Raw genomic sequence first — 13,770 nt, forward strand, 5'->3', positions numbered from 1 at the left:
AATAATTGCACTTTCATCAATTGATTAGACATAACTATTTCTTGGATGTGGAGGATCGTCATTATCACTTGTATATTCTTCAATTGTCTCTCACTCCGTAATTTATAGTATAAATGCATAGCGTGCACGTTGACTTTGTGCGTCAAACCCACATGAATGCACTTCCGGTCCTTCACTTAATATTTCTACATATGCACCAACAAAAATGCCACAGTACTTGATTTGAAAAAAAATTATGAATTAATAGGTCATTCAATAATTATAACATAATTATACATGTAAAAAAATATAAATCAAAATCACTTACAGACTATCAGCCGCTTGCTGTGGTATGTTTTAAATGTAGTCAGCATCAAATAGGTTTTGATTGATAAGTTGAGTGCGATGACCAAGCTTGTCCTTGTCCGCTTCCAGTGTTGCCCAATCAGTTCGCTCTGTCTTTTCAAAACAATCACTGTCTGACAAGTAAGTAGGCAGCATCATTGCCAACTCATTTATGGTTCCCTTTTTCTTATACTTGATAATGAGTCGTAGACACGTATTACTCTCTCCTTCAATACAATTACAGACAACACCTAGTGAAACTTTTTGCCACAGTTAACTGAAACATGGACCTCATCAATCATATGCCACGGTAATCCAGCAGGAATACAGAATTCATTAATTATGTTTGTAATTGATTCTTCATTTTTAGCCACAACACATGATTTTGTATAGTCTTCTTGAGTAGAGGTCTGAACGTATAAAGCATCTGGATAATGTCTATGATATGTATTCTCGATATGTGTTTTGAAGAAGCACCTTGTTGTTATATATCTATAATTTTCATAAAGCTGCAACTTCGATTTCTTTCTCAAATGGTAGAAGATTACATCTAAATACTACATGTGCAAACAGGATAAAAGATAAAAAACGATTAAAAAACATAAGAAAATATGCATGACAGACTAAAAAAATATTAAATAGAAGATCGATAATTTATCGTGGTTGGAAAAAATGGGTAATGTATGAGATGATTTTATACTGTAATTTGTATGAATACAGCTATTATATTTAAGGTTAGATATAAGTATATTTTTCATAGTATTATATGACCACTTATAATATGTCACCTAGTTTGAATAATAATTAGACACTATTTTAAAATTTTAATCTATAAATATTAGATGTACACACCAACATCAGTATGTGTATGATTCGTTTAATACATTCTTGGATGATAGTTAGTTTAATTAACGTAGTCGTTGCTTCACTTGGCAAAGGTATGAGAATGTATTATACATTTCTATCTATGTATTAGGCTAGTGTTATTTGTATAAAATACTCGTTAACAATAACGGCTACTACATGTATGATAAGATATTATACTTGAGTTTCTATGTATGAGGCAATTTTTTTTTTGACATAACTAAAAATTAATGGCACCGTATGTATTATAATGTATCATACTTAACTATATATATAAACTCAATGTTTTATGGAGGATTTACACTCTAACATCTTGTTATATATGTATGAGAATGTATTATACTTTCTCATCTATGTATGATAAAATTATATTCATTTTTTTAGCTTTAACATAAAACAGTTCACATTATTGTATGAGTTATAATAATACATTGCCATTATGTATGATATGTATGATCACATATGCAATTTACACATCAATAAAAATATTTTTACACTCAAACAACAGTATGTCTCGAATACGTATTTACACACTTGAAAGAAAGTTAGTTTAATTTAAATCATCATTCCAGCATATTTTAGGTTGCGACATCAGGTAGAACCAAGTCTTTAACTGTGGCTGTGCAATGACAAAGTTCAACTCTGGATAACCTAATCTTGAACTATTTTTCAGATAGTGATTGTTGGTTTGTTTCTTGTACCATTAACAATTTATAAACATCACATATAATTATGTTGACGTACTACTTTTTATTTAAAAAAATATATATTTTCAAATCACTTACTTGCCAGCATGATATTTCAATAAACCTACAACAAGCCATTGAGAGTAATCCAACATCAATTCATTAGGCAACTCTTAATAAATGGTACAACCATCGAAAGCATGCTTCTGCTTGTCTTCATTATCAAAATTTCCCTATGATACAAGAATAATCATAGAAATGGACTTATGTGGGTGTGCATTGAAATAGTTCAAGTGTGTGAGCAAGATAAGTGCAATTAAGTGCTTAATCCACACCAAAAAAGTCCACTATTCTACACCAGAGGGGAGCTTATCTCTTAAGGGTATAAGGGATATTTTGTCTTCCATTTTCAATGTAATATATAAGGAACACTCTAGGGTTTCTTTTGTTATTTTATTGACGATGTTGTAAGTCTTAAGACATTGAAAAACACAAATCCTCTCTTCTCGTTGGAGGCAAAATCGAAACTAGGATACAACAATAGAGTGAATTCTCTTTTATTGTTGTTTGCTTGGAAACATTGATGCTTGGGAGGTGGATTCTGATCTTATGTCTTTGTAAAAGATAGGTTTATTTTTGTGTATAGTGTTAAGGGTCCAAGAGTTACCATTTTTGTGTTCTTAACATTATACCTTCATGTGGTCTATTTATCTATCCCTTCACTTTCTTGTAATCATGTTTAGTGTTTGCGTTATAATCTTGTGTTCTTGTTGTTATTGTTAAATCCGAATCTTGTGATTTTGTGTTCATCATTTTCTTCACATATTTTTTTTGTTTTGGTGTGAAATACACCTTGTTCATCTTGTATTCTTGTTATATTTGTGAATCCAAGAGAGGTCTCCAATCGGTACAAGAATCTTAGTAATTTGTGGACTATTTTGGAGTGTGTTTGGACTGTTTTGATCCAATTTCGTGCCTTTCAAGTTTTTCTTGTATCATTTGGTATCAGATCCATCTTTGGTTTTGTTCTTACAATACCAATCTTGGGCTTTCTTGCTAAGAAAATTAAAAAAACGACGTGTTCTTGAGCTTGAGATCATGGCAAGGAAGTTGAACTTGTTGTTGTTGTATCTTGGCCGAATGTTGTGTGTCTAAGTCTAGGATTTATTTTTATTATGTTGTTGTTTCAAGTATTAGTATCTTGTCCATTAACACTTTGAGTCGATCTAGATTTGAGCTTTAAAAATTAATGTTGTTATTGTGAACAAAGCCATGGCCGTGTGTTGAAGTTGTTGTTCTTTGACGTGTGGTCTTGTTGTTATAGTCTTGGTTGGACGTTGTAGGTGTTGGTGTTGTTCTTGATAAAGTTGCTGTTGAGTTCTTAACATTCATTACAACCTTCACCCTTGATAAAAAAAATACAACACCAAAAAATAACCTTGGTCGTGTGTTGACACTAAAATTGGCCGTGATGTGTGTTGATGTTGGCCGTGGGGTGGAAATTGTTGTTGTGTTGTTGATGTGTTCTTGAAGGTTGTTGTGGTTTTCATCTTTTTCTTCATCTCATCTTACAACTTAAGACAACCAAAAGTGTAATATAGATTCAAAAAGGATAACCTACAAGTTGTAAAGTTGTTTGTGAGAAGACTTGAGGCATCACTTCCTTGACTTGACATCTACTTTCCAACCAATTTCATTGTTTCAAGGGACCTTGTTTTGTGGGAATTGTACAAATTCAAGTCTTGCCTTTTGAAGATTAGACTTAAAGGAGATTCAAGACATATACTTTCCCTCCAAAACCAATTATTTCCATTACATAGTAACTAAAGTTTGTAAACTTCAACTAGTGACTAATTATGGGGCCGTGACCAATGGTATGCTGCCACATCACCCAAGTTACTGTTCACACAAAAATTTTAAGCTCAAAATTTGATCTTCTAGTTTTGTTTTGTTGTGTCTTTTGTTGATTCCAATACCAATTTACAAGCTAGTGACCATTTACTAGATTGTAAATTAGTTTTGAACCCATTCTTCGTGTTAACTTTCCTTTGTGCATTTAATTCCTTTGAGTCATTGTAATACGTCCTTGTGTATTTTCCTTTCTGTTTGGAGTCATTGTAAATGTTGGATTCACCTCTCGGAGTACAAGCAAGCTTATAACACTTGTGAGATTGAGAGTGAGGGATCCGAGAGACACGAAATAAAAAAGAAAGAGTGAGGATATTTTGTACAACTAATGTGTTTTCTATTTTTTGGGTAACTCCTTTTCCATAATGGATACCATTTTGGCCCACCTTGATGCTATTTCCCGAGAAATAGCTAAGGCGAATGCAGGTCTTGACAAATTGGGCTCAGATATGTCTACTATACTTGAGAGGTTGGATCAAGTGAAAAGTCGAAGGAATTCTCATGATTCTACTTTCGAAGCTTTACCTCAAACAGTCAATCCTCCAAGACACCACCAAATGACATAGACATAAGCCAAGCCACCAAATGTCCTCCAACCCAAGACCTACATAGTAAAAACCCCTCCTTCATTTGATCAAGTCCAACAAAAAGGACTTGGAAGCCAAATCCCTCCCGTCCAAGCTCCACAACCGAAGCTCCACTTTACCAAATCAATCCTCTCAACTAAAAATCCATTTCACCAAAGCCGACATATTCATATAGAAGAGAATGGTAAAAGGGAATATAACGGATATGGAGTCTATAACGATGCTTGTATGATGATAGGAAAATTATTTTGGATGAGATTGGCTCAAGATGGAGAGAATGCCAAAGTTCAAAATAAAGATGTTAGCCAAGACTTGTGTTAATGTGCTCTCGATTTCCTCATGATTTTGTAGACTATTTTTGTGTCATCTTATGTTTTTTGGGCTGTTTTTAGTGGTTTCTTTTGAAGTGGCCAATTAAACGAGGTGAATCTGTGAATTTATAGGTAAATTCCTCTCAAGATGGAGAGGATGATACAAGAATAGTCACAGAAATGGACTTATTTGGGTGTGCATTGAAATCATCCAAGTGTGTGTGAAAAATAAGTGCAATTAAGTGCTTAATACACACCAAAACAGTCTACTATTCTACACTAGAGGGGAGCCTATCTCTTAAGGGTATAAGGGATATTTTATTTTCCATTTGCAATGTAATATATAAGGAACATTCTAGGGTTTCTTTAGTTAGTTTATTGATGATGTTGTAAGTCTTAAGACATTGGAAAACACAAATCCCCTCTTCTCTTTAGAGGCAAAACCGAAACTAGGATACAACAATAGGGTGGATTCTCTTTTGTTGTTGTTTGCTTGGAAACATTGATGCTTGGGAGGTGGATTCCAATCTTGTGTCTTTTTAAGAGATAGTTTTATTATTGTGTATAGTGTTAAGGGTCCAAGAGTTACCATTCTTGGGTTCTTAACATTATACCTTCATGTGGTCTATCCATCTATCCCTTTACTTTCTTTTAATCATGTTTAGTGTTTGCATTGTAATCTTATGTTCTTGTTGTTATTGTTAAATCCGACTGTTGTGCCTTTGTGTTCATTTTGTTCTTCACGTATTATTGCTATATTCTTGTTGTATTTATGAATCCGAGATAGGTCTCCAATCGGTCCAAGGATCTTAGTGATTTGTGGACTATTTTGGAGTGTGTTTGGACTATTTTGATCCAATTTCGTGCCTTCCAAGTTTTTCTTGCATCATCCTTATCCTTAGAACTTGAACCAAATTTTATTAGATAAAATTCTGGACTTCTTTCGATCCTTTTTTACTGGTGCTTTTGTGGCTTTACACTCCCAAACTTGAGAATCTAGAAAATTGGGTGGAAACTGACTAGCGGGAAGCGTTCATTAGCTCCCGATCATTGTAATTGGAGTACCAACATCCAATGGCGTCATAGTTGAAGTTCTTGACAACCCAAATAAGAATACATCAACGTCTTGAACTGAATCGGTTATTGTGACACTGAAATCATCCTACATACATGGATATAAATGTATTATGTATTGATAAATGTAGTGCAAAGAAGCGTAAGTGATAAATAGATAACAATAAGATTTCCCATAATTAATTTACACATGTAAATTCCTGTTTAATGAAATATTTTGCATCAGACAATTAAAATATTCATAATGTATATTAATTAAATCATTGGTACTTAAAAACATGAAATATCAATACAAAAAATATATAAGTATATGATGTTGAAAACACATATTATTTTTTAAAAAAATTGCAAATCTCCCTTACGTAACAGTTGAATGTATAAGTTGTTAGACTGTACAAGTTGTTAGATACCTTTAAAAATTTCCTGCAAGGCATAACATATGTATGTATAAATCCAATTATACATAACCTATATATGTAAAAGGTGATTCATACATAGTAATCTACTACGATTATATACCTCAAATCAATAATACATAACAGTTAATTTCATAAGCAGGTGTCATACATAAAATAAATATTTATAATTCTCCCCTAAATATATAGGATCCAAAGACAGAAAAAAATTATATGATTCTAATATAGACACAACTCTCCCATACATATCAGTTATCCAAAAATTTCAAAATACTTTCTGATGGTTTTGAACGTTAGTTGTTGTTGTGCATTTAGTATTTGTGTTGACACATGCTTGGATATTCGTGTCCACAGGTTGAATTTCAACAGGATCATCATTTGTTATTTCAGTCCGTGGACCCTTGTCCTCATCTTCATGTTGTTTAATAACCAAAAAAACAAATATGTACAAATGGTATAAAGATAGATTTGTAGTAACAAACCCATATTAACAAAAAAAATACTGACAAATCATCTATGATTGGACTGTCCTATTGTTTCGATTCTTCTTTGCCACCTTATTCCTTATCAATCATTTTCTCATCATATATAAAATAAAAATACGCTTGGATGAACATTTCATCAAAGTAATAAAAATTGAATGTAAAAAAATGTTATACCGGTGATTCTTTATTTTCTTCTTTCTTCAATGCTTTAACGACCTCAGCAGGTGTATTGGATATTACTGTTACCATCTCACCAATCTTTTTATCAACCTTATAACATACACAAAAAATAAAATATTAAAAACAACTCAATTTAAAAAAAAATTATCAATAAGAAAGTTAACTACATAGTAGTTGATGTAAGACTTTCTCTCATCCATGTCTAAAGTCAACTTAAAAGTCCCGTGAGGAATTATGGTAGATGAAGGAAAATACTTGACATGGTCACTCTCTGGAGACGGATCAAATTGTCCTTGCTGACCATGTTCAAATTGAGTTGATGCCTTATCTGTTGAAGCCTCTAGATTTTTTAAAAAGAGCCCGACACATGCCCCATTGAATGAGTACGTATAGAAATCTCTTCATCTTTCATCCCTGGATTTTTTTCCTTAAATATCATTGTATTTTTTCTCTTAGATACTTGCTCAGATGATAATGGTGAAGATAAATCAGCCTTGATCAAAGTTTCCTGCAGTGGTATAGTGCTGAAATCATCAAAATCTTCAGCTGCACTAATAACACATGGTTGATCTTTATCAGCTGACCTTTTAAACTTTTGATCAATAGATATAGTAGCAGCAGATGTTGTAAGTTGATCGCATATCTTGAATTCTTAGGTAAAAGACAAATCTAATCTCTGAACTTCTTCACTTGTAGGTTGTAAATTCCTGTAAGAAAATTGTTAAAGTAAAGTCCAAAATGAAATAGTAGAACTACAAGAAATTGAATTAAAAAATAAAATAAATATCATACATAAATAAAAGGTAATACATATACCTTACTAAATATTCCAGCCATAAAAGACTCATACTTAGGCCTCACACACTCTATAGACCAGTTGAATATCCTTGGGATGATGTTTCTCTGATGGACAATAATTTTTTTATCGACTTCAGAAAAGCACTCAAACATCCAAACATTGAGTACGTGTGGCATTCCACCCAAAGAGTATAACTATTTGCGATGAAGAAATCCTGCTGCCATGAGCTCATCAACTTATCAAATGTAATCTTTCCCTTTGGAAAATATCTGTACCGACCATCCTCAACTATCTGGAAGTGGGATAAACTAATCGGTGATTTACGATGCTGAGAAAATAGAAATGTATGAATAAAGTATAATATGGCAAGGTTCAGCGCATCTTTAGAGTTATCAAATCTTCCTATCTTCACACGTTGTATCAGTGTTAGCTTAGATATTCCAACTTTAGCGTTTGGGAATGCTTCGATATCAAAGCTAATTTGGGCTATGAAGTATACATATACTCATCAATATTATCAGTACATTTAAGACTGATAATAATGGCATGCTCAAGCATAAAAATATTTTAGGATACTACCCCGTACCCATACATGAATCTCATCATTATTATCCTGCTAGATTTCTAGCATCAGAAGGCATTTTGATATCTTCCCTATCCAGTTGCACTGAGGCCTATCGAGAAATACCCTAAAAATTGTATTTCTAAATGCCACAAAAACCTCTTCTCCAAAGTAACTCTTTATGTCTTCGCCAACTGCACAGTTATATAAGCTACCAATATGCAATGGGTGATCCGGGACTTTGTCAATACGATATTTTATACCCTGAAAAAATAACAGTATACTCCAAAATGAAAAGATAAAAACGTGGCAGAAAACTGATATGTATTAAAGATAACATTATACAACAAGTGCACATGTATGTGGACACCTTATACATTTAAACTATAATCTTCCATAGTGTGTAATGTAATACTATACATATAAAGTATGCACCTTATACATATTATATATACAAGCTTATCAAAAGGTATAATGTAACCTTATACAATATTTAGACTTTCAAACTGTATAACGCAACCTAATACATAAAATATCTCTTATATGTAATAAGAAATTCTTAATGTATAATATAATGAAAAATAAAATAGAAGACTTATATTATACATTAGTCTGATAAATAAACTAATGTATAATATCTGCACAACTGTATTGAATGAAAACAGTAGTCTTACAACCTATTATAATTCTACTGTATAACTTTACAAGCTGTAAAGTATAATATGCACCTTATACATATTATATATATAATCTTATCAAAAGGTATAATGCAGCCTTATACGATGTTTAGACTTTCTAACTGTATAGTGCAACCTAATACATAAAATGCCTCTTATATGTAATAAAAACTTCTTAATTTATAATATAATGAAATATAAAGCAGAAGACTTATATTATACATTAGTCTGATAAATAAACTAATGTATAATGTCTGTACAACCATATTGAATGAAAATAGTAGTCTTACAGCCTATTATAATTCTACTGTATAACTTTACAACATGTAAAGTATAATGTACCAAAACTAATGTATAGTGTACCTAATCTAATGAATGATTTTAAAATTGTCAATGTAATTTATACTACCATTCTACTATATAATCCTACAATATGATTATTAACGTTTAATTACCCATTTGCTGAACTATATTAAATAATATAAAACCTATACGTTTGGAAGACGTGGTCGTCCAGAATTATCAATCTTCTTCTTACTTGTCGATTTTGAAGATAACTTCTTCGAACTTGAAAGGGCAAATTCCTTCAATTTTTTCATGATTACCGGGTCATTTCAGTACTTGGAACGGTTCTCTATGAAATTGGGTTCTTCATAATCAAATGTACCAAGAACAAAATCAACAACAGAAATATTTTATTCTTGAACATCTAACTGATAAGTCCTAAACTAAAGCTAGGACCAAACTCCATTACAAAATTTATACTTTCTTGATTAAGCACTAGCAACTAAAAATAATAAAATAACAAAGATCTGACTTGTAATATATGAAAAAATATGAAAAAATTTAACTATCACACTGGAATGACATTGCAAAAGAAAGTAATTTCATAAATATATACATGCAATCAAAAAAATCAAAATTAATTTTGATTTGGTAAAGTTGAAAAACAAAACCCTCAACAATTAATGAAGAAAATCAGTATGTTCATTTAATGCTTGAAAACTTACAAATTTGTAACCTTTAAGAACACGTTACTTGAATTTGAGCGTGAAATATGGAGTTCAATAATGGAGGATATATTGGACACAAAAGGGAGCAAAAGATGGAGTATTGGGATGTATAAGGGATAAGAGAGAGAAGGTAAAAAAAGGTAGGGATTTAAGTAATTACTTTGGGATTTTTGTAATTTCTTTTCCAATATGGGATTTTATGTAATAAGATAAAGTTACCTTGTGTATATATGTAATTTTTAGTTATTTATTTTTGGTAAGAACTGGTAGTTCGCTCTTTGTAGACGCGGAAAAGGACCTAAAATGCCCTTTAACTATGTGAAATGGTGCAAAAATATCCTCTGTTTACTTATTGGGCCTAAAATGTCCTTTTCATCTACTTACTGGGGTTGTTGTTTTTCCCTTTCATCTAATGCCAATTCATTAATGATGTCTCTTTGTTTTATTGACCAGCTAATAATCAATTAAAATAATTAATCCCCCTAAAATCTTAACCCTCCTAAACCTAATAACCCGATCCGCTAGTAAACCGGCCCACCCAAATCGAATAACCTTAAAAATAAAACCCCAAGTCAATAATCACTTTTCTCCATTTTTCTCTCTTCTTCTACGCCTTTCTCAATGAAATCATAGACCGACCTCAAGTCAAAATGCAGGTTGGTTAATTGTACTTCAATTTTTGAGTCAAGTGTTCATTTTTCTTTTTGGTCTAAGTCATACGGGAAATGTGGGAGTTTATATCGCTCTTTTAAGTTTACAATTCTTGAAAGGAGATTAACTTTGACATTCAAGTCCGAAGCATGAAGAGAACAAGACTATAGATAATTTCAATAGGAAAGTCTTTTCCAACAAAAAGCAAGATCATAGATAATTAATTCCAAATGACACATTAACTATCACAAAAATTGTTTGAACTTCGACAACAAAGGCTATCACTAACAGTACAAAATTTAGGAATACTAATCAATCAAAGAACCAAGAAAATCAGCCACCGACATATGAGATAATATTGATTATTAGCATGGATATTAAGTACATAAATATCTTTCTTTCAAGTTTCTAATATTAGTAATTTAGTAATTTTTATTTTTTCACATGGTATTTTATTAATCACTGCCTCTCCTATCCTTTTAAAATGGTGTTTTTAAGTTCTAAGTTAAGTTTGACATTTTTAAAAGATAAAGATTTGGAGAACAAAGAACAATTAGGTATAATTTCAATAGAAAGTTACTCCATTACAAGTTTGTACTTTTCAATTTTAATAGCTATTGCAGCTTAACACACGATAGATTAATTATTTTAATTAATTAGTAGTTAATCAATTAAAAAAGATACATCATTAATAAATTAGAATTTGTTAATATAAAGACAAAACAACTCCAATAAGTAGATGAAAAGAGTATTTTAAGCCTAATAAATAAACGAAAAAATATTTTAGACTCAATAAATAGACAAAAGATATTTTTACTTCCTTTCACAAGCCCTTTTCCTTTCTAGATGCAGGCCTGTGGTTCTAGGTGGTTTCGTACTTGAACGAGCACATCACAAAAGCATTGCATAATTTAGGAATTTCAACCTCACCCACTAATATTATAATATCGGTAATAATGGGAGAATCTAAAAAAATAGACCCAAAATTAGGGTGGCTTTCAAATTTTACCCCCAAATAAAAAGGCTTTATTAAAATAACCTTTACTTATTAACTCATACTTTTTTGGATGAAAATACCCCTCCAATATATTAGCTTTTCTTTCTTCCAAAACAAAACACTCTAACTTTCTTTCAAAACAAAAAACCATCGCTCTTTCTTTCAATCAAACAAATTCGCATGATCATCACTCTTTCTTCCTATCAAATAAATTTGTAGCCGTAAAATTTTTTCAGGTAAGAACTTTATCATCATATTCCCTAATTCTTTGGGGTGGTTTGGTGGATTTTAGCTCTGTGTAAACATCTATTTTGCAATAAATTTAAGCTTATTGATGCATTACGGTAAATTTTAGCTCATTATGTAATTAGCATATTGATTTGATTTTTGGGGAGGTGAACTTAAGTTGGAGTTGGGCTATGCTGTTGTTGTAGTAACATATTTTCCATTGAGGAATTGTGTCGAACAGGTTGTGGGAAGTTTGTTATTGCGGTTATAATTGTGTTTGAGTAGTTGGGGGGGTTGGTCTTGGAGAAAAAGGTTGTAAGCATATGACTGTAATCATAAATATATTGCTTGTAAATTTGGACCCCCACTTATCAAGAATTTTCTTTTTAGTTACTCATTCATTTAATTATTATTGATTAATGGTGTCAATTATATGTAGGTGGTCATTGGCAATGAACTTGTAGCAGATTTAGTTGGTTATTGAGATCGATGGACAAGAGGAATTAGTTGTGGAAAAAGAGACCTTTTGAGAAGAGCATTGGTGAAACTGAGAGTTCTGGTTCACTCTCTTCACATTCAGAATGACACTCTGATTAACAGGTACAAGGCAAAAGAAAGATTTTTTTTGCTCATAGGATGTCTTGATAATCTCTTTCTGGCCTTCTAATTGATTGTGCTGATATAAGGAAGCTAATACTTTGATTAGAGTATTCGTACTCAAATATTTATATGCATGTTTATTTCAAGCTTAAATGGTCGAGCTAAATATTCAGCTCATGTTTTTGTAGTTAGAAAGTGCTATACTACCAATGGTTATACTCACAAAACTTTAGTATGCTTCAATACTTTCTGTAAATGTTGTATCTTGGTAACTCTAGTCGTCTTTCTTGTGCTATATCTTTATTTTTCTCCTGCCTCTTTCTCCCTGAGTTGTGTCTACCAGTTCTTTGGAACTGCAGGATTCAAGTTTCAGACATAAATGTTTGAGAATCCTTTGTTTTCCAATGAACCATTGCCAAGAATTTATCATTTGTCATTTTAGTATGCTTGGAAATTGGAAGCTTCAACTTTAGATTAATCCAAAATATCAATGACTTAATTATAAAAGTGGAAGTCTCGGAACAACATTTAGTATAAGAGCCAGCTAGCTACCTAGTAAATGGGCACCTGAATGACATTTTGTATATTTAGATTTTGTAGAATTGATTTCCACTAAATTTACTCTCTATTAACTTTGATGTGGTAGTGGTAAATTATAGTTTTAAATAACTCAAGCTCTGTATTCAAAGATTCTAGTTCTGATGCCATTAGTCTCAGATCCATAAGCCAAAGGACCAATATAGGTGTGAAAGAAAGTTGATTATTTCAGTCCCTTAATTGTTGATCAGCCAGAGTATTAAGAGAAAAGTTAAATAACTGCTAGTTAGTTCCATGTGCATTTTATATTATATTAGCTAATATAGTAATGAAATTTTATCCCAAGCTTGATGCTGTTGTGTGCTTACCTTTTTTTTTCCTAGTAATTCCTTGCTAGTGCTTGTTAACTTCACTATTCTCACTTCAACACTTGCAATTTCTGCTATTTGGAGCAGGATCCATTAAAAGAAACTCTAAAAAATGACAACCAATCACCAGAAGTGACCTCAAAAGTAACAACTATTGATAATAAAGCCAAAGAAAGTCCAAAGAAGTTGATAGAAAAGTTATCAGCTGCTCTGGTTAATGTTAGTGCCAAAGAAGACTTAGTTAAGCAACATGCTAAAGTGGCAGAAGACAATATACATCCCTTTTGTTGTACATGAATTATAACCATTCCTCATGGGAAAGACTTTAAAAAATTGTTAAAATTGAAAACTTCTGCCCAAGAGGCAACAATTTATTCTTTAATTGCACTGATTATATTATTAATATATATGCAACTCTTGCCTCATGGGCAAGACTTAGTTTTGAAAATTATTGATATTAAAAACTTTTGCCCAAGAGGCAAAAGTTTATTCTTTAATTGCAT

Source organism: Capsicum annuum, chromosome 8 (assembly GCF_002878395.1).
Source record: "Capsicum annuum cultivar UCD-10X-F1 chromosome 8, UCD10Xv1.1, whole genome shotgun sequence".
NCBI lineage: Eukaryota > Viridiplantae > Streptophyta > Magnoliopsida > Solanales > Solanaceae > Capsicum > Capsicum annuum.